This window comes from Oncorhynchus gorbuscha, linkage group LG08, assembly GCF_021184085.1.
Source record: "Oncorhynchus gorbuscha isolate QuinsamMale2020 ecotype Even-year linkage group LG08, OgorEven_v1.0, whole genome shotgun sequence".
In the NCBI taxonomy this organism is placed as follows: domain Eukaryota; kingdom Metazoa; phylum Chordata; class Actinopteri; order Salmoniformes; family Salmonidae; genus Oncorhynchus; species Oncorhynchus gorbuscha.
In genome coordinates this window covers 68668616-68691846 of record NC_060180.1, presented here as the reverse complement: position 1 = coordinate 68691846, position 23231 = coordinate 68668616, and the positions used below count along the sequence as shown (strand labels likewise).

General features: G+C 43.4%; 1 pseudogene; it reads left to right on the top strand.

Moving 5' to 3' along the window:
* LOC124042109 overlaps positions 1-23231 on the top strand; it is a 62958-nt pseudogene that overhangs the window by 3092 nt on the left and 36635 nt on the right.

Below are 23231 nucleotides of genomic sequence, written 5' to 3'. Positions count from 1 at the left end.
TTAGTTGGCTAGCAGATAGATAGCTCGTTAGTTGGCTGGCAGATAGATAGCTAGTTGGTTGGCTGGCAGATAGATAGCTAGTTGGTTGGCTAGCAGATAGATAGCTAGCTAGTTGGTTGGCTAGCAGATAGATAGCTAGCTAGTTGGTTGGCTAGCAGATAGATAGCTAGCTAGTTGGTTGGCTAGCAGATAGATAGCTAGCTAGTTGGTTGGCTAGCAGATAGATAGCTAGCTAGTTGGTTGGCTAGCAGATAGATAGCTAGCTAGTTGGTTGGCTAGCAGATAGATAGCTAGTTAGTTGGTTGGCTAGCAGATAGATAGCTAGTTGGTTGGCTAGCAGATAGATAGTTAGTTAGTTGGCTAGCTAGCACAAAACATGACAAGTTCCTATTTCTTGATCCAACCAAAGAAACGTAACAAACAAGTTACATTCACACATCGCCTTGTTGCTACCAGATCCACTAAACAAAATCATCAGACAACGTTTATGTCCTGTTGATTATCCATTTGCTCTGGTTGTGTTAGCTACATGTGGCTCTGGTTGTGTTAGCTACATGTGGCTCTGGTTGTTAGCTACATGTGGCTCTGGTTGTGTTAACTACATGTGGCTCTGGTTGTGTTAGCTACATGTGGCTCTGGTTGTGTTAGCTACATGTGGCTCTGGTTGTGTTAGCTACATGTGGCTAGCACATCAAATAACCACAGAGCTAGCGTGATGTGAAGGTAGAGAAGGATCAGCTTACCTTGTTCACCAGCTAGATAGATACATTTTTATCACAACAACCAACCATATAACTAAACTAAATAAACTGCCATACGAATCCAGTGTTTGACGGTCACATTGTTTACATGAAAAGTTAGCTAGCAGCAGTAATTACCCTGCTATTAACCTTTCTCCCCCCTCACCAATCTGTCTCTCATAGCTCTTCTACTGTTTCCTCCAAAAGGCAATTATATTTTACCCAGGTGTATTGCCCACTTAGTTTCAATGAAGAAACATACTGTCGTTTTAATGAACCTCCAGCTTGTGCTAGGAATGCATTATGAACCTCACAGTACAACATTTACATTTACATTTAAGTCATTTAGCAGACGCTCTTATCCAGAGCGACTTACAAGATCTAGCTAGTGGTTTGTTTATATCTAGTAAAGCTAGACTATAATACAAATGCTAGCTTTGACACCTTGTGGTGATCATGTTGAAATGCATATTAATTACACCAGGATGATACAGTGACATTTTTGTCATTTTAGCAGATGCTCTAATTCAGAGCGATTTACAGTAGAGTGCTTTTTTACCTTTCATACTGGTCGGGAATCGAACCAACAACCCTGGCGTTGCACGTACCACGCTCTACCAACTGAGCCACACGGGGCCAATTCAAAACTTTCAAGCAACGTGTATTTTAGAAATGAAATCAAAATAACCATCAACTCCTTTCTGCACAGCCTCATGATAGTGATATTTGCTAATGCTATCTGTCTCCTGGGCTTGTCATCCTTAATAAGGCCTACCTTCATTACAAGGGGTAGGGCTAACGAACCAAACTCCACTCCATGGTGAAGGAAGGGTATGATGAAAGTGGAGTTTAGTCTGCTATGGTAGGGCTTGTACTAATACATTTCATGATGGCATGTATAAAGTACTGTAGTGTATCTGGAGAAGGAAATCTGGTATCCTTCAACATGGTTAGTGTCATTAATTGTCTAACGAAAAGGTAAAAACCCACACACTGATCCAGTATCAGCCTCTTGTTTTCTTTCAAGTTATTAGCAAATGATTCCCACACACACAAGTTATCCCAGACGTATTAGTGATTTACCTATTTCTAATAGTGTCATTTCAAATGGAGAAAACATCTCAACCAACTGTAAACAATGTGGCAGGATTTGCTAATCCTGTTTCAGTATAGAAATGACAGGCCACATGTACAAGTGCATTGAACATGGCCACGAGGCCAATACTAATCCCATCGCATGTCTGCATTGGGCATGCATGCCATAAATAATCTCACATCCACTGTAATCAAGAGAGTAGAGCATGGCCACTGGAGGCAAGAGAAAAATATACTGGAGAGTGACCACAGTGAAAGGTGGAATAACAGACTGCACACCCACACACGCCCAATGGTTCCCCAGCCCACCCTATGGGTCTCCAGCCCACCCAATGGGTCCCCAGCCCACCCTATGGGTCTCCAGCCCACCCTATGGGTCCCCAGCCCACCCTATTGGTCCCCAGCCCACCCTATATAGGTCTCCAGCCCACCCTATGGGTCTCCAGCCCACCCTATGGGTCTCCAGCCCACCCCATGGGTCCCCAGCCCACCCAATGGGTCTCCAGCCCACCCTATGGGTCCCCAGCCCACCCTATGAGTCCCCAGCCCACCCTATGAGTCCCCAGCCCACCCCATAGGTTCCCACCCCACCCTATGAGTCCCCAGCCCACCCCATAGGTCTCCAGCCCACCCTATAGGTCACCAGCCCACCCTATGGGTCCCCAGTACTAGGTTTGTCTACCTCTGCTCCAAAGTCACCTCAAACAGGACTGTACCCAACATGGGTGCCCTTTGAGGGACATATGCCCTGAGCTTTGGGCTGTGGCTGTGTCCACACATTAAACTGTTTCAGGGTGTTGGTTTTTCCAGTCACTTTGATTACAACACTGTATGATGCCAACTGCCAACCCTGGAGGGGGCTTGGCCTCAGTTTTGGCACAGAACAGCTAGATTCCCCCACAGCACTGGCTCTATGGGGTGTTTCCATTGATCACTACTGGCTTTTCCATTTTGTCTTTGGTTGTACAAATGTGGTGATTGTGTTCCTGTGTCCCGCACCCTCATATACATCATCCTGACCAACGAGCCCTCTAAATACACCTCTGCTGTCTTCAACCAGAATCTCAACGATCACTGCCTCATTGCCTGCGTCCGTAATGGGTCTGTGGTCAAACAACCACCTCTCATCACTGTCAAACGCTCCCTAAAACACTTTAGCGAGCAGGCCTTTCTAATCGACCTGGAAGGACATTGACCTCATTCCGTCAGTAGAGGATGCCTGGTTATTCTTTAAAAGTGCTTTCCTCACCATCTTAAATCTTAAATAAGCATGCCCCATTCAAAAAATGTAGAACCAGGAACAGATATAGCCTTTGGTTCACTCCAGACCTGACTGCGTGGTCCTTCTGTAGCTCAGTTGGTAGAGCATGGCGCTTGTAACGCCAGGGTAGTGGGTTCGATTCCCGGGACCACCCATACGTAGAATGTATGCACACATGACTGTAAGTCGCTTTGGATAAAAGCGTCTGCTAAATGGCATATATTATTATTATTATTATTATTATTACTGCCCTTGACCAGCACAAAAACATCCTGTGGGTAACTGCATTAGCATTGAATAGCCCCCGTGATATGCAACTTTTCAGGGAGATTAGTAACCAATATACACAGGCAGTTAGGAAAGCAAAGGCTAGCTTTTTCAAACAGAAATTTGCATCATGTAACACAAACTTCATAAAGTTCTGGGACACTGTAAAGTCCATGGAGAATAAGAGCACCACCTCCCAGCTGCCCACTGCTCTGAGGCTAGGAAACACTGTCACCACCGATAAATCCACCATAATTGAGAATTTCAATAAGCATTTTTCTACGACTGGCCATGCTTTCCACCTGGCTACCCCTACCCCGGCCAACAGCTCTGCTCCCCACACAGCAACTTGCCCAAGTCTCCCCTATTTTTCCCTTCACCCACATCCAGACAGCTGATAATCTGAAAGAGCTGCAAAATCTGGACTCCAACCAATCAGCCGGGCTAGACAATCTGGACCCTCTCTTTCTAAAATTGTCTGCCAAAATGGTTGCAACCCCTATTACTAGTCTGTTCAACCTCTCTTTCGTATCGTCTGAGATCCCCAAAGATTGGAAAGCTGCCACGGTCATCCCCCTCTTCAAAGGGGGGAGACACTCTAGATCCAAACTGTTACAGACCTATAATTATCCTACCCTGTCTTTCTAAGGTCTTCAAAAGCCAAGTTAACAAACAGATCACCGACTATTTCGAATCCCACCATACCTTCTCCGCTGTGCAATCCGGTTTCCGATCTGGTCATGGGTGCACCTCAGCCACGCTCAAGGTTCTAAACAATATCATAACCGCTATCGATAAGAGACATTAATGTGCAGCCGTATTCATCGACCTGGCCAAGGCTTTCGACTCTGTCAATCACAACATTCTTATCGGCAGACTCAACAGCCTTGGTTTCTCAAATAACTGCCTCTCCTGGTTCACCAACTACTTCTCAGACAGAGTTCAGTGTGTCAAGACAGAGGGGCTGTTGTCCGGACCTCTGACAGTCTCTATGGGGGTGCCACAGGGTTCAATTCCTGGGCAGACTCTTTTCTCTATATACATCAATGATGTTGGTCTTGCTGCTGGTGCTTCTTTGATCCACCTCTACGCAGACAACACCATTCTGTATACTTCTGGCCCTTGTTTGGACACTGTGTTAACTAACCAGACAAGCTTCAATGCCATACAACTCCTTCCATGGCCTCCAACTGCTCTTAAATACAATTAAAACTAAATGCATGCTCTTCAACCGATCGCTGCCTGTACCTGTCCGGCTGTCTAACATCACTACTCTGGACGGTTCTGACTTAGAATATGTGGACAATTACAAATAACAAGGTGTCTGGTTAGACTGTAAACTCTCCTTCCAGACTCACATTATTAAGCATCTCCAATCCAAAATTAAAATTGGCTTCCTATTTCGGCTTCCTAGAATCAGCTTCCTATTTCGCAACAAAGCATCCTTCACTCATGCCGCCAAACATACCCTCGTAAATCTGACCATCCTACCGATCCTCGACTTCGGCGATGTCATTTACAAAATAGCCTCCAACACTCTACTCAGCAAATTGGATGCAGTCTATCACAGTGGCATCCATTTTGTCACCAAAGCCCCATATACTACCCACCATTGCAACCTGTACGCTCTCGTTGGCTGGCCCTCGCTTCATATTCGTTCGTCACCAAACCCACTGGCTCCAGGTCATCTATAAGTTTGCTAGATAAAGCCCCGCCTTATCTCAGCTCACTGGTCACCGTAGCAACACCTACCCGTAGTACGCGCTCCAGCAGGTATATTTCACTGGTCATCCCCAAAGCCAATTCCCGCCTTTCCTTCCAGTTCTCTGCTGCCAATGACTGGATCGAATTGCAAAAATCACTGAAGCTGGAGACTCATATCTCCCTCACTAGCTTTAAACATCAGCTGCCAGAGCAGCTCACAGATCATTGCACTTGTACATAGCCCATCTGTAAATAGCACATTCAACTATCTCATCCCCATATTATTGTTATTTTTTTGCTCCTTTGCACCCCAGTATCTCTACTTGCACATTAATTTTCTGCACATCTATCACTCCAGTGTTTAATTGCTAAATTGTAATTACTTCGCCACTACGGCCTATTTATTGGCTTACCTCCCTAATCTTACCTCATTTGAACACACTGTATATAGACTTTTCTATTGTGTTATTAATTGTACTTTTGTTTATTCCATATGCCAATCTGTGTTGTTGTTTGTGTCTCACTGCTTTGCTTTATCTTGGCCAGGTCAAGGCCTACCTGGTTAAATAAATGTGAAATAGAAAATACAATCCTGTATTGACTGCAATTGAACCTTCCTCCTTAGTAATTAATTTTCTGCAACTTTGTAATGATTACGTCTGACATGGTTTGTTGTACAACACTCCCTTCAGAATGTATTTGGACAGTGATGCTAAAATGGTAAATAACGCCTCTATACTCCACCATTTTGGATTTGAAATCAAATGTTTCATATGAGGCGACAATCCAGAATATCACCTTTCATTTGAGGCTATTTTCATACATATCTATTTTACCGTTTACAAATGAAAACACTTTATGTATCTAGTCCCCACATTTAAAGAAGTCATAAGTATTTGGACAAATTCACTTATAGAATGAGCTCCAAAAGTATTGGATCAGTGACACATGTTATTGTTGTTTTGGTTCTGTACTCCAGCACTTTGGATTTGAAATGAAACTATGACTATGATGTTAAAGTGCAGACTGTCAGCTTTAATTTGAGGGTATTTTCATCAACTGCTTAGAAATTACAGAATTTTTCTACATAGTCCCCCCCCCCATTTTAGGGGACCAAAAGTATTGGAACAAATTCACTTAAAATAATGAGGTATTTGGTCCCATATTTATAGCACACAATGACTATATCAAGGTTGTGTCTGATTGCTAATGGTAAATAATGGATTATGTCCTTATGGAGTCACTGTTATTGTAATTAAGAATAGAATATAGAATCCCCTGTTATTGTAATTAAGAATAGAATATAGAATCCCCTGTTATTGTAATTAAGAATAGAATATAGAATCCCATGTTATTGTAATTAAGAATAGAATATAGAATCCCCTGTTATTGTAATTAAGAATAGAATATAGAATCCCCTGTTATTGTAATTAAGAATAGAATATAGAATCCCCTGTTATTGTAATTAAGAATAGAATATAGAATCCCCTGTTATTTTAATGATGAGAGGTTAGAATGTCTGGGGGTATGATATTTGTGTCTGTAACTTTCTCAATCATTATTATTCACGGTTCATTCAGGATTATCCGTAATCATGGAAGCATCCACATTAATGTAGAAGTGTTTAAAAACATATACTATTGTCATTAACAATAAGTGACTCCAAAATGACATAATACATTTATGCAAGTCAATATTAGGAAGGTGTTCTTAATGTTTGGTAATACTCAGTGTATAAGTGAATTTGTCCCAATTCTTTTGCTCCCCTAAAATGCATAATTCTGCCTCAAATTTACCCCCCAACCCCTTCACTGTAAAACATGAGTTAATTCAACTGAAATTGAACTAATGTTTTACAGCACTTAATTAGCCTACTCTCTCCAACTCACTTTTTCCCCTGCTACCCTTCATTCCTTCTCTTTTAGGACTGAAGAAACGCACCAGGAAGGCCTTTGGGTTACGGAAGAAAGAGAAGGACACAGACTCCACGTGAGTGATCTCCTGTAGACAGTTTAACATAAATGATCTCCAGCAGACAGTTTAACGTGAGTGATCTCCAGCAGACAGTTCACCGTGAGTGATCTCCAGCAGACAGTTTACCGTGAGTGATCTCCAGCAGACAGTTTACCGTGAGTGATCTCCAGCAGACAGTTTACCGTGAGTGATCTCCAGCAGACAGTTTAACGTGAGTGATCTCCAGCAGACAGTTTACCGTGAGTGATCTCCAGCAGACAGTTTACCGTGAGTGATCTCCAGCAGACAGTTTACCGTGAGTGATCTCCAGCAGACAGTTTACTGTGAGTGATCTCCAGCAGACAGTTTAACGTGAGTGATCTCCAGCAGACAGTTTAACGTGAGTGATCCCCAGCAGACAGTTTACTGTGAGTGATCCCCAGCAGACAGTTTACTGTGAGTGATCTCCAGCAGACAGTTTACTGTGAGTGATCTCCAGCAGACAGTTTAACGTGAGTGATCTCCAGCAGACAGTTTAACGTGAGTGATCCCCAGCAGACAGTTTAACGTGAGTGATCCCCAGCAGACAGTTTAACGTGAGTGATCCCCAGCAGACAGTTTAACATTGCAGAATTCAGCAGCTACAGCAGGATTTACTTTGTTGACACTTTGGTTGTAAGTCCGTAGACCTGCAGTTGGTGTGTTGCTCTATGTAGAACATCAATAGAGAGGACATCTAAATTAAGTTAAGTTATTTTTATTCAATAACTATTTTTGAGCTGTCATTCAAAACATATTTTTGAGCTTATCGGCCATATTTTCTAAGTAGTCTGGTGATTGTGATCTTTCCTCTCTCGTCTGTCTCTCTCCCCTCTCATACTCTCTCCCCTCTTCTCTCTCTCCCCCTCTCTTCTCTCTCCCCTCTTCTTTCTCTCCCCTCTCATACTCTCTCCCCTCTCATACTCTCTCCCCTCTTCTCTCTCTCCCCCTCTCTTCTCTCTCCCCCTCTCTTCTCTCTCTCCCCTCTTCTCTCTCTCTCCCCCTTCTCTCTCTCTCTCTCGCCTCTTCTCTCTCTCCCCTCATACTCTCTCCCCTCTTCTCTCTCTCCCCTCTTCTTTCTCTCCCCCTCTCATACTCTCTCCCCTCTTCTCTCTCTCCCCCTCTCTTCTCTCTCTCCCCTCTCATACTCTCTCCCCTCTCATAATCTCTCCCCTCTTCTCTCTCTCCCCCTCTCTTCTCTCTTTCCTCTCTCGTCTCTCTGTACAGGGGCTCCCCTGACAAAGATGGAGTAAGTAGGAGAAAGGTAGACGATGGGGTAAATAATCCATGTGATGTCATTGATGCTCTTATCCTCACTCTTCTTTGTTTGTCTACTTCACTGTAGTTGAATGTTTCCCATTCGTCAATAGTGCTGTTTTTGTTGTTGATTCAAGCTGTGGATATGCTGTTGAAGTCGGAAGTTTACACAAACCTCAGCCAAGTACATTTAAACTCAGTTTTTCCACAATTCCTGACATTTAATACTAGTCAAAATTTTCTATGGGATTGAGGTCAGGGCTTTGTGATGGCCACTCCAATACCTTGACTTTGTGGCCCTTAAGCCATTTTGCCACAACTTTGGAAGTATGCTCGGGCTCATTGTCCATTTGGAAGACCCATTTGCGACCAAACTTTAACTTCCTGACTGATGTCTTGAGATGCTGCTTCAATATATCCACATCATTTTCTTGCCTCATGTTGCCATCTATTTTGTGAAGTGCACCAGTCCCTCCTGGAGAAAAGCACTCCCACAACGTGACTCTGCCACCTCCGTGCTTCACGGTTGGGATGGTGTTCTTCGGCTTGCAAGCCTCCCCCTTTTTCCTCCAAACATGGCAATAGTCATTATGGCCAAACAGTTCTGTTTTTATTTCATCAGACCAGAGGACATTTCTCCAAAAAGTACGATCTTTGTCTCCATGTGCAGTTGCAAACCGTAGTCTGGCTTTTTTATGGTGGTTTTGGAGCAGTGGCTTCTTCCTTGCTGAGCGGCCTTTCAGGTTATGTCGATATAGGACTCATTTGACTGTGGATATAGATATTGTGGATATAGATACTAGATACTCAAATTATGTCAATTAGCCTATCAGAAGCTTCAAAAGCCATTACATAATTTTCAGGAATTTTCCAAGCTATTTCAAGGCGCAGTCAACTTAGTGTATGTAAACTTCTGACACCCTGGAATTGTGATAAATTATTTCACTTATAATTCACTCTGTCTGTAAACAATTGTTGGAAAAATGACTTGTGTCATGCACAAAGTAGATGTCCTAACCGACTTGCCAAAACTATAGTTTGTTTACAAGAAATTTGTAGAGTGTTTGAAAAACGAGTTTTAATGACTCCATCCTAAGTGTATGTAAACCTCCGACTTCAACTGTATAAAATGCTTGATGGTATGAGAGTTTCTCACTGACACGTTCCATTATCACAGAAAAAGACCAACGGGGCTCCAAATGGCTATTATGGGGAGATTGATTTGGACCGATATGTAAGTAGATATGTACAGCACAGTGCAGTAAGTGATCCGTCTGTCAGTAACCAGTAGTAATACAATGGGTTAGGGAATAAACAGCTGTAGGGATAAAACAGGAAGTGCCGTCCTGGTTGTCAAAACTCAAGGTCATGACATAACTAGTAACTAATGTTTAGTGACTAATAACTCATGAATAGTGACTGTTTAGTGACTAATAACTAATGAATAGTGACTAATATCTCGTGACTAATATCTAATGAATAGTGACTAACTAATGAATAGTGACTAATAACTAATGAATAGTGACTAATAACTAATGAATAGTGACTAATAACTAATGAATAGTGACTAACTAATGAATAGTGACTAATGTTTAGTGACTAATAACTAATGTTTAGTGACTAATAACTAATGAATAGTGACTAATAACTAATGAATAGTGACTCATGTTTAGTGACTAATAACTAATGAATAGTGACTAATAACTAATGAATAGTGACTCATGTTTAGTGACTAATAACTAATGAATAGTGACTAATATCTCGTGACTAATAACTAATGAATAGTGACTAATGACTAGTGACTAATAACTAATGAATAGTGACTCATGTCTAGTGACTAATAACTAATGAATAGTGACTAATGTCTATTGACCAATAATTAATGAATAATGACTAGTGACCAGTGATGACTAACTAATGACTAGTGACACATGTCTAGTGACTAATAACTAATGAATAGTGACTAATGACTAGTGACTAATAAGTAATGGAGTAACTAATGACGTGACTAATAAAAATTACGAAAATATATTACAATTTCAGATCCGCTGATGCAATACTTTGCTTATGAAGATGTTTCAACCACAATGGGGAAACAAACCACATTCTACATTCTAACCCCAAACCACATTCTACATTCTAACCCCAAACCACATTCTACATTCTAACCCCAAACCACATTCTACATTCTAACCCCAAACCACATTCGACATTCTAACCACAAACCACATTCGACATTCTAACCACAAACCACATTCTACATTCTAACCACAAACCACATTCTACATTCTAACCACATTCTACATTCTAAACACAAACCACGTTCTACATTCTAACCCCAAACCACATTCTACATTGTAACCACAAACCACATTCTACATTGTAACCCCAAACCACATTCTACATTGTAACCACAAACCACATTCTACATTCTAACCCCAAACCACATTCTACATTCTAACCACAAACCACATTCTACATTCTAACCACAAACCACATTCTACATTCTAACCACATTCTACATTCTAAACACAAACCACGTTCTACATTCTAAACACAAACCACATTCTACATTCTAACCCCAAACCACATTCTACATTGTAACCACAAACCACATTCTACATTGTAACCCCAAACCACATTCTACATTGTAACCACAAACCACATTCTACATTCTAACCCCAAACCACATTCTACATTCTAACCACAAACCACATTCTACATTCTAACCACAAACCACATTCTACATTCTAACCACATTCTACATTCTAACCACATTCTACATTCTAAACACAAACCACGTTCTACATTCTAAACACAAACCACGTTCTACATTATAACCCCAAACCACATTCTACATTGTAACCACAAACCACATTCTACATTGTAACCCCAAACCACATTCTACATTGTAACCACAAACCACATTCTACATTCTAACCCCAAACCACATTCTACATTCTAACCACAAACCACATTCTACATTCTAACCACAAACCACATTCTACATTCTAACCACATTCTACATTCTAAACACAAACCACGTTCTACATTCTAAACACAAACCACATTCTACATTCTAACCACAAACCACATTTTACATTCTAACCACAAACCACATTCTACATTCTAACCACAAACCACATTCTACATTCTAACCACAAACCACATTCTACATTCTAACCACAAACCACATTCTACATTCTAACCACAAACCACATTCTACATTCTAACCACAAACCACATTCTACATTCTAACCCCAAACCACATTCTACATTCTAACCACAAACCACATTCTACATTCTAAACACAAACCACATTCTACTTTCTAACCACAAACCACATTCTACATTCTAACCCCAAACCACATTCTACATTCTAACCCCAAACCACATTCTACATTCTAACCCCAAACCACATTCTACATTCTAACCCCAAACCACATTCTACATTCTAACCCCAAACCACATTCTACATTCTAACACCAAACCACATTCTACATTGTAACCACAAACTACATTGTAACCACAAACCACATTCTACATTGTAACCCCAAACCACATTCTACATTGTAACCACAAACCACATTCTACATTGTAACCCCAAACCACATTCTACATTCTAACCCCAAACCACATTCTACATTCTAACCACAAACCACATTCTAACCACAAACCACATTCTACATTCTAACCACATTCTACATTCTAACCACATTCTACATTCTAAACACAAACCACATTTTACATTCTAACCACAAACCACATTCTACATTCTAACCACAAACCACATTCTACATTCTAACCACAAACCACATTCTCCATTCTAACCACAAACCACATTCTACATTCTAACCCCAAACCACATTCTACATTCTAACCACAAACCACATTCTACATTCTAACCCCAAAACATTCCCTAAACCACATTCTACATTCTAACCCCAAACCACATTCTACATTCTACATTCTAACCCCAAACCACATTCTACATTCTAACCCCAAACCACATTCTACATTCTAACCCCAAACCACATTCTACATTCTAACCCCAAACCACATTCTACATTTTAACCCCAAACCACATTCTACATTCTAACACCAAACCACATTCTACATTCTAACCCCAAACCACATTCTACATTCTAACCACAAACAAGCATCTTCAAACCTCTCCAGCTATAAAAACACAGGACTGCACTTGTTATGTGTGCATTTTTTTTTACCCACAAGCATGAGAGAAGTGAATGTATTTGTTGTTACACGATGTCACAAACAGTCATTTTACCATACATACATATTTACTTCCTGTTACAGGCCGCTCCAGATGTGGACGCTGATGGCTTCAGTCTCCGACCCGGAGAGGAGAGAGAAAATATCCTTTTAGATGATCAGATGTAGTCCATGTGGAATGGCTAGCTAATTAGCAGTGAGCTAGTAGCGGGCGTAGTGCAAGTGACGTCACCTGCCCTGAGACCTAGAGAGGTACTGTTGTCCTGCCCTGAGACCTACAGAGATACTGTTGTCCTGCCCTGAGACCTAGAGAGATACTGTTGTCCTGCCCTGAGACCTAGAGAGATACTGTTGTCCTGCCCTGAGACCTACAGAGATACTGTTGTCCTGCCCTGAGATCTAGAGAGATACTGTTGTCCTGCCCTGAGACCTACAGAGATACTGTTGTCCTGCCCTGAGACCTACAGAGATACTGTTGTCCTGCCCTGAGATCTAGAGAGATACTGTTGTTCTGCCCTGAGACCTAGAGAGATACTGTTGTCCTGCCCTGAGACCTAGAGAGATACTGTTGTCCTGCCCTGAGACCTACAGAGATACTGTTGTCCTGCCCTGAGACCTACAGAGATACTGTTGTCCTGCCCTGAGACCTACAGAGATACTGTTGTCCTGCCCTGAGACCTACAGAGATACTGTTGTCCTGCCCTGAGACCTAGAGAGATACTGTTGTCCTGCCCTGAGACCTACAGAGATACTGTTGTCCTGCCCTGAGACCTACAGAGATACTGTTGTCCTGCCCTGAGACCTAGAGAGATACTGTTGTCCTGCCCTGAGACCTACAGAGATACTGTTGTCCTGCCCTGAGATCTAGAGAGATACTGTTGTCCTGCCCTGAGACCTAGAGAGATACTGTTGTCCTGCCCTGAGACCTGGAGAGATACTGTTGTTCTGCCCTGAGACCTACAGAGATACTGTTGTCCTGCCCTGAGACCTACAGAGATACTGTTGTCCTGCCCTGAGACCTACAGAGATACTGTTGTCCTGCCCTGAGACCTACAGAGATACTGTTGTCCTGCCCTGAGATCTAGAGAGATACTGTTGTTCTGCCCTGAGACCTAGAGAGATACTGTTGTCCTGCCCTGAGACCTAGAGAGATACTGTTGTCCTGCCCTGAGACCTACAGAGATACTGTTGTCCTGCCCTGAGACCTACAGAGATACTGTTGTCCTGCCCTGAGACCTACAGAGATACTGTTGTCCTGCCCTGAGACCTACAGAGATACTGTTGTCCTGCCCTGAGACCTACAGAGATACTGTTGTCCTGCCCTGAGACCTACAGAGATACTGTTGTCCTGCCCTGAGACCTACAGAGATACTGTTGTCCTGCCCTGAGACCTAGAGAGATACTGTTGTCCTGCCCTGAGACCTACAGAGATACTGTTGTCCTGCCCTGAGACCTAGAGAGATACTGTTGTCCTGCCCTGAGACCTACAGAGATACTGTTGTCCTGCCCTGAGACCTACAGAGATACTGTTGTCCTGCCCTGAGACCTACAGAGATACTGTTGTCCTGCCCTGAGACCTACAGAGATACTGTTGTTCTGCTCTTAGATCTAGAGAGATACTGTTGTCCTGCCCTGAGACCTACAGAGATACTGTTGTCCTGCCCTGAGACCTAGAGAGATAATGTTGTCCTGCCCTGAGACCTACAGAGATACTGTTGTCCTGCCCTGAGACCTACAGAGATACTGTTGTCCTGCCCTGAGACCTACAGAGATACTGTTGTCCTGCCCTGAGACCTACAGAGATACTGTTGTCCTGCCCTGAGACCTACAGAGATACTGTTGTCCTGCCCTGAGACCTAGAGAGATACTGTTGTTCTGCCCTGAGACCTAGAGAGATAATGTTGTCTTGTCCAACTGTTGTCCTGCCCTGAGACCTAGAGAGATACTGTTTTCCTGCCCTGAGACCTAGAGAGATACTGTTGTTCTGCCCTGAGACCTAGAGAGATAATGTTGTCTTGTCCAACTGTTGTCCTGCCCTGAGACCTAGATAGATAATGTTATCCTGCCCTGAGACCTATAGAGGTACTGTTGTCCTGCCCTGAGACCTAGATAGATAATGTTATCCTGCCCTGAGACCTAGAGAGGTTCTGTTGTCCTGCCCTGAGAGGTACTGGTGTTCTGCCCTGAGACCTAGAGAGATACTGTTGTCCTGCCCTGAGACCTAGAGAGATACTGGTGTCCTGCCCTGAGACCTACAGAGATACTGTTGTCCTGCCCTGAGACCTAGAGAGATAATGTTGTCCTGCCCTGAGACCTAGAGAGGTTCTGTTGTCCTGCCATGAGACCTAGAGAGGTACTGTTGTCCTGGTCGGCATTACTGTGCTTCTTTTGGTGATGAGTGATAATGTGTGCAGAGGGTCCCTGGTTCACGCCCAACTCAGGGCAGACAGGGGTGGAAGCTAAGCTGTTACACAGGCAACAGTCTTGGGACACTGACTGCTAAGCTATTGACCTGTTTAGCTAGCTGAGCGACATATTGGCCCAGAGGATCTCTATGTTAAATAGGCCTAATCACTCAGACACCCTCTCTATCTTTATGCTCTACATGTGAGTGAACCTGACGTGCAGGACCGAAAGAGTGAAAACAGTCTCGAGTCACATAAGTGTTTCCCCTCACTATCTCTGTTGCATCCTGCCTAGAACGTTTTTAATACCATTGGTTACAATTGAACATGTTGGTTTGTGTAACCCCTAGTCACTGGCCTAGGATCAAATCAGCTATTGAGCCTCATGACGAGGTAAGGGGCAGGGTAATATTCAGTGAGATATTCCAGTTTTCAGCAGTGAGATACACTACCGGTCAAAAGTTTTAGAATACCTTTCTTTCTTTTTTCTATATTGTAGGATAATAGTGAAGACATCAACACTATGAAATAACACACATGGAATCATGTAGTAACCAAAAAAGTGTTAAACAAATCTAAATATATTTTGTATTTGAGATTCTTCAAATAGCCACTCTTTGCCTTGATGACAGCTTTGCACCCTCTTGGCATTCTCTCAACCATCTTCACCTGGAATATTTTCCCAACAGTTTTGAAGGAGTTCCCACATATGCTGAGCACTTGTTGGCTCCTTTTACTTCACTATGCGCTTCGACTCATCCCAAATCATCTCAATTTGGTTGAAGTCGAGGGAGTGTGGAGGCCAGGTCATCTGATGCAGTGTTCCATCACTCTCCTTCTTGGTTAATTATCTCTTACACAGCCTGGAGGTGTGTTGGGTCATTGTCCTGTTGAAAAACAAATGATAGTCCCACTAAGTCCATCCAGATGGGCTGGTGTATTGCTGCAGAATGATGTGGTAGCCATGCTGGTTAAGTGTATGCCTTGAATTCTAAATGAATCACAGACAGTGTCACCAGCAAAGCACCCCCACACCATAACACCTCCTCCTCCATGCTTTACGGTGGGAAATACACATGCGAAGATCATCTGTTCACCCACACCACGTCTCACAAAGACACAGCAGTTGGAACCAAAAATCTCAAATTTGGACTCTAGACCAAAGGACAAATTTCCACCGGAAATGCAAACTTGTAATGTATTCAAGATTGAAAAAAGCTTCTAAAGTTTGTAATTTCCACTTTAAAATGTCAGACTTGATTTGTCCTAACGAAAAATGTACAAACCCCTACAACAAATATACATTTATTATAATCCACATAATAATTCACATTTCCTGTTGCTGCAGGATTATTTTCCTACTGTAGCAAACTGGCTCAAATTAATATCCTACATCTGTATGTAAAAGATCTTCTTACTTAATGAGTGTTCACCAGCTCCCAAAGGCAAGCAGCACTTCTCCTCCAGCGACACTGAGGACGAGGACGACAACAGGAAGTTCAAGATTAAGATCAAGCCGTTGCCCTCCGACACTGCCAAGTGTGCCATCCCCTCTATGGATGAACTGAAAGCTTCCGTTGGAGGTTTGGCTCTGTCTCCCTCTTTGGTGAGTCCTTGCTGTTTCTAACTGTATGTAACCGGAATAGGGTGAAGTTGTCCCTAGACGGTGATTTTGGGTCAGTTTAGCATTTTTCCCACTAATTGTTAAGACTTGGATTAAGGGGAGGGAATGCTGACCCTAGAACTGTACCCAGTGAAGTAGGATAAAGTGCAATGTCCCTGACTGAACTTGAACTTAAACCTGGGTCATTGTAACTAAGGGCCACGGCCGTAACTGCTACTCCAAGAAAGCTATCTCTCTCGGGTGTTATATGAAGTATTATATGAATCGTTTTGTTGAAACTGGAGACAGCTACAGCTAATTCTATCCAGTGATATGATCTGGAATGTACTAAACATCTGAATATCTGTTCCTCCTCTCACTTCCTCCCCCTCTTCATCTCCCCCTCTTCCCTTCCTTTCCCCCTCTTCCCTTTCTCTCTCCATCTTCCCTTTCTCTCTCCATCTTCCCTTTCTCTCTCCATCTTCCCTTCCTCTCCCCCTCTTCCCTTTCTCTCTCCATCTTCCCTTTCTCTCTCCATCTTCCCTTCCTCTCCCCCTCTTCCCTTTCTCTCTCCATCTACCCTTTCTCTCTCCATCTTCCCTTCCTCTCCCCCTCTTCCCTTTCTCTCTCCATCTTCCCTTTCTCTCTCCATCTTCCCTTTCTCTCTCCATCTTCCCTTCCTCTCCCCCTCTTCCCTTTCTCTCTCCATCTACCCTTCATCTCCCCCTCTTCCCTTCCTTTCCCCCTCTTCCCTTTCTCTCTCCATCTTCCCTTCCTCTCCCCCTCTTCCCTTTCTCTCTCCATCTACCCTTTCTCTCTGCATCTTCCCTTCCTCTCCCCCTCTTCCCTTTCTCTCTCCATCTTCCCTTTCTCTCTCCATCTTCCCTTCCTCTCCCCCTCTTCCCTTTCTCTCTCCATCTTCCCCATCTTCCCTTTCTCTCTCCATCTTCCCTTCCTCTCCCCCTCTTCCCTTTCTCTCTATCTTCCCTTCCTCTCCCCCTCTTCCCTTTCTCTCTCTATCTCCCCTTTCTCTCTGCATCTTATCTTTCTTTCTCCATCTCCCTCTCTCTCCTGCATCTGTTATTCTTGTAGAGGAGAAGTCCGGTAAGCCAGTCTTTATTTATTTATTTAATTTCTTAATCTGTTTCAGTATAAAGAAAAGGCATGGATTCATTTGGCTGTGGATTCTTTTCGAACTTGGATTCTCTTTCCCCTGCGGAAGCTAAAAAATCCCCAGCGGGCAAAATGTTGCATGTGATGTGACGTCACATTTTTGTTGTTGTTATAAACAGATTCTCTGCCATGTCACCAGGTTAGAACTAAACAGTCATTGTTTTCACGACAACATAAAGAAAGACATCGTATTTTGGTTGTTATGAAATAAAATAAAATAAAATTTATTTATATAGCCCTTCGTACATCAGCTGATATCTCAAAGTGCTGTACAGAAATCCAGCCTAAAACCCCAAACAGCAAGCAATCCAGGTGTAGAAGCACGGTGGCTAGGAAAAACTCCCTAGAAAGGCCAAAACCAAGGAAGAAACCTAGAGAGGAACCAGGCTATGTGGGGTGGCCAGTCCTCTTCTGGCTGTGCCGGGTGGAGATTATAACAGAACATGGCCAGAACATGGTTATTTGCTCAGGTATAACCCGATTTACAACCAGATGAAGATGTATTTTTCTGATTGCTAAAAAGACTTTTACAAAATGTCATTTTACAAACCATAATGATGTCAGTGATGTCATTAAAACCAGTTTGGCTGCTGGGATAGGCTCTTCTATTTGAGTTATTTAGATATTCCTCCCTCTGCATGTTATGTATGCTTTATGGTACTAACTCATTCACACTGCATGCCTTGAACACATTTTTATTTTGGTTGATAACTTGAATCTCCCTTGCAAAAGCTTGCATGGTATATAATGCACAATCCTCCGCATAACCACTGTTCATAGCCTGTTGATTCTGTTTGACCAAAGCTAATTGGCGCCGGCGTAATGCAGCTTCTCTGGACCCCCCGCAAGGTCGGAACCCCCCCCCCCCCCCCCCACCCCTTAAAAAAAAGACAAATGGATGCATCAGACAGACAGCCACTCAAAAAGTATAGACTACCGATCTCTGCTCTTGGTGCTGAAATTGCAACAGGTTGATGTGAATCGATTATAGGCTTTCTGTGGTGCCCGGGCATGTAGCCTATAACTTTGCTTTAGCTAATGGATAAATGTTTATTAGGCCTAATTGATTGTAATTTTCTCATGTTAAGTCAAACATTTCACAAGGCTGCCATTTAGGTTGCTGTCTGGCAGCAATAATGTCATTATTTCTTCAGTAATTCAAGTTGGAAATTCAAACATTGCAGATTATGAAATACATGTTCGATACAACAGAATACTAATAAGAAACCAATTGATTTTAAAATAATAATACAATTGTCCTGTATAGCCTACCTGAGCATGCATGACATGAGCCATCCTCATGCTCTCTCCCAGCTTGGATTGGAAGTTGTGTGTAAAACCAGTCTATTAATGACAAATAATAGTCAGCACACCTTCAAAACACTAGCTTACATTGTTTCATTATGCAGTGTAGCCTACTATCTATACCTATATACAGTATTTAACTACTATTTAGCTGCTATTTATAAACTCTTTATAAAAATGACACATCAAATAGCCTAAACATTTTGGAAAAAAGTAGTCGGCTTGAGGATAAATTTAGCCACAATTTTGCCACTATATTGTCTGGCTAATTGCCTACACAAATGGTCTGCAGTCAAGCTAAATTAAATTAAATCCAATTTGATAGAATCCCCTGGTCTTCTGAGGTCCTCCTTGCTGCTTCTCTCTCTCTCTTTTCCTCTTACGTTCTCTTACAGTATGAGCCTGGCCTCTAGTAGCTACAGTATGTGACTGGCCTCTAGTAGCTACAGTATGTGACTGGCCTATAGAAGCTACAGTATGAGCCTGGCCTCTAGTAGCTACAGCATGAGCTGGCCTCTAGTAGCTACAGTATGAGCCTGGCCTATAGAAGCTACAGTATGAGCCTGGCCTATAGAAGCTACAGTATGAGCCTGGCCTATAGAAGCTACAGTATGAGCCTGGCCTCTAGTAGCTACAGCATTAGCTGGGCTCTAGTAGCTACAGTATGAGCCTGGCCTATAGGAGCTACAGTATGTGACTGGCCTATAGAAGCTACAGCATGAGCTGTCCTCTAGTAGCTACAGTATGAGCCTGGCCTCTAGTAGCTACAGCATGAGCTGGGCTCTAGTAGCTACAGTATGAGCCTTGTCTTTAGTAGCTACAGTATGGGCCTGGTCTCTAGTAGCTACAGTATGATCCTGGCCTCTAGTAGCTACAGTATGAGCCTGGCCTATAGAAGCTACAGCATGAGCTGGCCTCTAGTAGCTACAGTATGAGCCTGGCCTCTAGTAGCTATAGTATGAGTCTGGTCTCTAGTAGCTACAGTATGAGCCTTGTCTTTAGTAGCTACAGTATGGGCCTGGACTCTAGTAGCTACAGTATGAGTCTGGCATCTAGTAGCTACAGTATGAGCCTGTCCTCTAATAGCTACAGTATGAGGCTGGCCTCTAGTAGCTACAGTATGAGTCTGGCCTCTAGTAGCTACAGTATGAGCCAGGCCTCTAGTAGCTACAGCATGAGCTGGGCTCTAGTAGCTACAGTATGAGCCTTGTCTTTAGTAGCTACAGTATGGGCCTGGACTCTAGTAGCTACAGTATGAGTCTGGCATCTAGTAGCTACAGTATGAGCCTGTCCTCTAATAGCTACAGTATGAGGCTGGCCTCTAGTAGCTACAGTATGAGTCTGGCCTCTAGTAGCTACAGTATGAGCCAGGCCTCTAGTAGCTACAGCATGAGCTGGGCTCTAGTAGCTACAGTATGAGCCTTGTCTTTAGTAGCTACAGTATGGGCCTGGCTCCTAGTAGCTACAGTATGATCCTGGCCTCTAGTAGCTACAGTATGAGCCTGGCCTATAGAAGCTACAGCATGAGCTGGCCTCTAGTAGCTACAGTATGAGCCTGGCCTCTAGTAGCTACAGTATGAGCCTGGCCTATAGAAGCTACAGCATGAGCTGGCCTCTAGTAGCTACAGTATGAGCCTGGCCTCTAGTAGCTATAGTATGAGTCTGGCCTCTAGTAGCTACAGTATGAGCCTTGTCTTTAGTAGCTACAGTATGGGCCTGGCCTCTAGTAGCTACAGTATGAGTCTGGCATCTAGTAGCTACAGTATGAGCCTGTCCTCTAGTAGCTACAGTATGAGGCTGGCCTCTAGTAGCTACAGTATGAGGCTGGCCTCTAGTAGCTACAGTATGAGCCAGGCCTCTAGTAGCTACAGCATGAGCTGGGCTCTAGTAGCTACAGTATGAGCCTTGTCTTTAGTAGCTACAGTATGGGCCTGGACTCTAGTAGCTACAGTATGAGTCTGGCATCTAGTAGCTACAGTATGAGCATGTCCTCTAATAGCTACAGTATGAGGCTGGCCTCTAGTAGCTACAGTATGAGCCTGGCCTCTAGTAGCTACAGTATGAGCCAGGCCTCTAGTAGCTACAGCATGAGCTGGGCTCTAGTAGCTACAGTATGAGCCTTGTCTTTAGTAGCTACAGTATGGGCCTGGACTCTAGTAGCTACAGTATGAGTCTGGCATCTAGTAGCTACAGTATGAGCCTGTCCTCTAATAGCTACAGTATGAGGCTGGCCTCTAGTAGCTACAGTATGAGTCTGGCCTCTAGTAGCTACAGTATGAGCCAGGCCTCTAGTAGCTACAGCATGAGCTGGGCTCTAGTAGCTACAGTATGAGCCTTGTCTTTAGTAGCTACAGTATGGGCCTGGCTCCTAGTAGCTACAGTATGATCCTGGCCTCTAGTAGCTACAGTATGAGCCTGGCCTCTAGAAGCTACAGCATGAGCTGGCCTCTAGTAGCTACAGTATGAGCCTGGCCTCTAGTAGCTACAGTATGAGCCTGGCCTATAGAAGCTACAGCATGAGCTGGCCTCTAGTAGCTACAGTATGAGCCTGGCCTCTAGTAGCTATAGTATGAGTCTGGCCTCTAGTAGCTACAGTATGAGCCTTGTCTTTAGTAGCTACAGTATGGGCCTGGCCTCTAGTAGCTACAGTATGAGTCTGGCATCTAGTAGCTACAGTATGAGCCTGTCCTCTAGTAGCTACAGTATGAGGCTGGCCTCTAGTAGCTACAGTATGAGGCTGGCCTCTAGTAGCTACAGTATGAGCCAGGCCTCTAGTAGCTACAGCATGAGCTGGGCTCTAGTAGCTACAGTATGAGCCTTGTCTTTAGTAGCTACAGTATGGGCCTGGTCTCTAGTAGCTACAGTATGATCCTGGCCTCTAGTAGCTACAGTATAAGCCTGGCCTATAGAAGCTACAGCATGAGCTGGCCTCTAGTAGCTACAGTATGAGCCTGGCCTCTAGTAGCTACAGTATGAGCCTGGCCTATAGAAGCTACAGCATGAGCTGGCCTCTAGTAGCTACAGTATGAGTCTGGCCTCTAGTAGCTACAGTATGAGCCTTGTCTTTAGTAGCTACAGTATGGGCCTGGCCTCAAGTAGCTACAGTGTGAGGCTGGCCTCTAGTAGCTACAGTATGAGTCTGGCCTCTACTAGCTACAGTATGAGCCTGTCCTCATATAGCTACAGTATGAGGCTGGCCTCTAGTAGCTACAGTATGAGTCTGGCCTCTAGTAGCTACAGTATGAGCCTGGCCTCTAGTAGCTACAGTATGAGCCTGTCCTCTAATAGCTAGAGTATGAGGCTGGCCTCTAGTAGCTACAGTATGAGTCTGGCCTCTAGTAGCTACAGTATGAGTCTGGCCTCTAGTAGCTACAGTATGAGCCTGGCCTCTAGTAGCTACAGTATGAGTCTGGCCTCTAGTAGCTACAGTATTAACCATTGCCTCTAGTAGCTACTGTATGAGCCTGTCCTCTAATAGCTACAGTATGAGGCTGGCCTCTAGTAGCTACAGTATGAGGCTGGCCTCTAGTAGCTACAGTATGAGTCTGGCCTCTAGTAGCTACAGTATGAGTCTGGCCTCTAGTAGCTACAGTATGAGTCTGGCCTCTTGTAGCTACAGTATGATGCTGGTTTCTAGTAGCCACAGTATGAGACTCGCCTCTAGTAGCTACAGTATGAAACTGCGTCGCCTTGCATGTTTGTGTGCAAATGTTTTCACTACAGCCTGTAGATTCAGGTTGTGGATCCGACTGTTTTCTATGTATTGACAACCCAGTCTTTCCTGAGACATTGTGCATTATATGTCCATTGGGCTGAACACAATTTAAATTTAGGCTTGAATGATGCATGCCAAGTTATACCAGAGTTAAGAGTTGATATTGCTACCACACAACTCTAACGCCAGTTCACAGTTAATCTGTTAATCCGCTAAAGATGATAATGAGTTTGAGTTTGTTTATTCTTGCTCACAGATGAAACTGAAGAAATGCAGACTTTACATTACTAATAATAAAACATTCATTTAAAATACATAACACATAATACGTGACATAAATAGAATATTGAACAATTGTAAACATTACAGGACATTTTTTCATGATGGAAAGAAATGTAAATATTGAAATGTGATTTAAAAATGTCGAATTTTTGGGAGAACCATGGGGGGCTGTATTGAGTAGCTTGCCTGCTCCTCAGTC